We start from the raw sequence: 3,510 nt of genomic DNA, 5'->3' as shown, positions 1-3,510 counted from the left end.
GAGAGAGAGGGAGAGAGAGAGGGAGAGAGAGGGAGAGAGAGAGGGAGGAGGAACAGAGCAGACGAGTGAAACGTTCACACTCGGGGAACTGGGAGAAACGCATCCCGGAATTCTTTGTGTTATTCTCGCAACTTTTCCGTCAATCTGAAAATCTGCCTCTAAAAGCGTTCACTGCAAAAATTAAAGAGGAAGCCTCGGGTTGGAAAAGTAACCACAGGCGGCAGTGCTTGGGCAGGAGGCCTGGAGCTGGGAGAGCCAGGGACTCGGCTGCACCTGCCTGGCCCGTCAGGAGCAAACACGGGGTCTGCCAGCCCACCCTACATCTCCACTCGGCTCCACGGGGTCCGGGAAGCAGCGCGGGCCAAGGCCACCTGTCCCCCTGGCCCACGGCCACGGGCAAGGGGCCGGAGCCACGCAGAGAGAGGGCCGGATGCCAGCTTCCTCGGGGACCCCCGAGCGAGCTCCCTGCACAGCCAGAGAGGCCTCGCAGAGGCTCAGAACACCAGCCCTTTCTTTGTTCACATGCAGAGGTCTCAGGTGTTCGGTAAGTCACCACTTAAAACCATAATCATTAACCAAACAGTCTTCCTAGGTCTCCACAAACGTGCCCTGTGACTGTGCGTGGGCAGCAGGCGGGGCCGGGGCTGGGCCACGCGCAGGTACACGAGTTACGTGCCCAGAGAGGCCCTGCTCCTCCCTTCCGGCCCCGGTGAGTCTGGACAGGTTCGCCGGCCTCCCCGAGCCCCACCCTCCTTCTGGAGTCCACTCTGGGCCGTCCCTCGGAGCCCACGGTGAGATGACAGCAGGGGGGAAGGGCCGACGCAGAGGGCACAGTTAACCCCGGTGCCGGCACCGCTCTAAACGCCTGGCACGTCTGACCGGCCCCGACCCCGGGAAGCGGGCACTGCGACCGCAGCCCATTTCACGGAGGAGGAAACTGAGGCACGGGGCGGCGGAGTGACTCGTCTGAGGCCACGCCGCAAGCACAAGGGGGGCCGAGCCCACCAGCAGGGAGACGCGTGAAAGCCCCAGCGCTCCCCTGCCCCGTAGCCTCCAGACTGCGGGCCTTTGTGAACGTCCCAAGAGTCCAAGGAGGGAGACGCTGGCCAACGTTTTTATGATCTTAGTGAGGGGCGGGGGGAGGGGGAGACCTCTCCAAGCAGGTCACAAGACCAGGAACTTTAGAGGAAAAGACAAATCTGGCAATAAACTTGCAAAGATTCTACGTACCAACACATCAAAAATAAAGCTGAAAGATAGATGGGAAACTGAGAAAAAAAACAAAAAAAAATGTGTGACACAAAAGGGTGCTAACAGCCCTAATGCACGAAAGGTTATTATAAGATGCTTTTCTCAACCGGAGGCGATCCTGCCCCCAGACGGCATCTGGGGACATCTGCGGCTGCCACACTGGGGGGCTCCTGGCATCCAGCGGGTGGGGCCAGGAACGCTGCTCAGACCCCACGGTGCCCGGGACACCCCCTCCCCACCCCACCCGAGAATGGCCCGGTTCAAAGATACCAAACGGTTTGAGAACTCCCGTTGTGAGTCGAGAAAAAACACAGGCGTGCCGGTTTAACAGGTAGGCAGCGGCTATGAACCGGCAATTCAAAAAAGAGGCGACTGGGAGGTGACAGATGACAAGGACAGACGGAAGCTGGGGCTGCGCCGTCCGTATGACGAGAACCTCCAGCCGCCGTGGGAGCACCAACCCAGACCGCCTTCCTGGGGACAAACGAGCAACCCACCTCCAGATATAAAAGGCGTCCGCACTCACAAGCCCGCCTCAAAGAACCAGCAGCCAGGACGCTCACTGCGGTGACGCTTAAAGAGAAGAGAATCCAGGGAATCCAAGGAGAAAAGCACACACGCCCCAACAAAAACGAAGGCACATGCGGTCAGGGAAACGGAAAGACACGGTCCACCGGACACGGCAATGACCCGGAGACGCGGGGCCAAGATCCAGGCTGGTAGGATCCGGGGGAACTCGTACTCCACCCAGACTTGTGCCTCCAGTGGGAATACTTTCGCTGACCTTTAGAAGACCAAAGCGTACCTGGAGCCCACGTGGAGAGCTGTGCCAGGGACCCAGAGGACCCCGCCCGCCAGCAGCTCAACCGGCTGGTCCATCCAGGGAGACAAGAACCAACGTCCTGGGAGTAAGCCTTCAGCAAAACCACGAGAGTGCCCGCTCTACCTAATTCCCATTTAAAGTACCTCGAGCCTGGGGCGCCTGGGTGGCTCGGTCAGGGAAGTGTCCCGCTTCGGCTCAGGTCATGATCTCGCGGTTTGTGAGTTCGAGCCCCGCGTCGGGCTCTCTGCTGCCAGCACAGAGCCTGCGTCGGCCTCTCCGTCCCCTCTCTCTCTGCGCCTCCCCTGCTCGCGCACGCTCACTCTCTCTCCCAAAAATACACATTCTGTCGATTTAATTTTTGTGTAAGTTTCTTTCTTTCGAGAGAGGCAGAGAGGGGCGCCTGGGTGGCGCAGTCGGTTAAGCGTCCGACTTCAGCCAGGTCACGATCTCGCGGTCCGTGAGTTCGAGCCCCGAGTCAGGCTCTGGGCTGATGGCTCAGAGCCTGGAGCCTGTTTCCGATTCTGTGTCTCCCTCTCTCTCTGCCCCTCCCCCGTTCATGCTCTGTCTCTCTCTGTCCCAAAAATAAATTAAAAAAAAAAAAAAAAAAGAGAGAGGCAGAGAGAGACAGCAGGGGACAAGCCTTGAGAAGGGGGAGAGAGAGCATCCCAGGCAGGCTCCGCAGCGGCAGCGCAGAGCCTGATACGGGGCTCGAACCCGCAAACCGTAAGACCGTGTTCTGAGGCCACACCAAGAGCCGGAGGCCTAACCGACTGAGCCCCCCAGGCGCCTCGGAATTACGCGCTTTCAAAGGGACGCTTTCAAAGGTGAGCAGACGGCCCGGGAATTCTACCTCATAAAGGTGCCGTTTAAAAAATCCAGCACCCTGGAAAATGAACACATCAGAGCTCGCCCACCACTTCGGAGCCCCGCCTGAATGTATCCAGAACGCTGGGACCGCCCGCGTCGCCTGCCGCAGACCGGTCTCCGGGTTCACCGCCGGGCCTGCCTTACACCCAAGACCTGCCTGCCTGCCTGCCTGCCTGCCTGCGAGTGGGAGTGACTCGTGACCCAGATCTGGAACCCTGGGACAGCATCAGAGCCACAAACCAGTCAGCTTGGACGGGGCGACGGAGAAGAGGCCAAAACCACAGAGACGGTGATGACGCAGCGTCGGGGCCTCCCAAGCCCGGGCCGGAGGGGGCAGGACCTCGCGGACACTTTCCCGTGCGACGGTCCCGCGAGGGCTCTGTCACACTCGTCTCACCGAGGGCGAGGAGGAACGGACGAACGACGGACACCACGCAGGCAGACGGACGGGCACAGGAGCGCCCCTGAGCCCCCCGGGCTCTTTCACTGACCGAGTGAGCTTAATCCTAAGGAAGCTCAGTGCGAAAGAAATCAGCATCGATTTGCTTCAAATCCTACCGGGAATTCTG

This window comes from Panthera uncia, chromosome A2 (assembly GCF_023721935.1).
Source record: "Panthera uncia isolate 11264 chromosome A2, Puncia_PCG_1.0, whole genome shotgun sequence".
In the NCBI taxonomy this organism is placed as follows: domain Eukaryota; kingdom Metazoa; phylum Chordata; class Mammalia; order Carnivora; family Felidae; genus Panthera; species Panthera uncia.
This window is presented reverse-complemented; position numbering follows the sequence as displayed.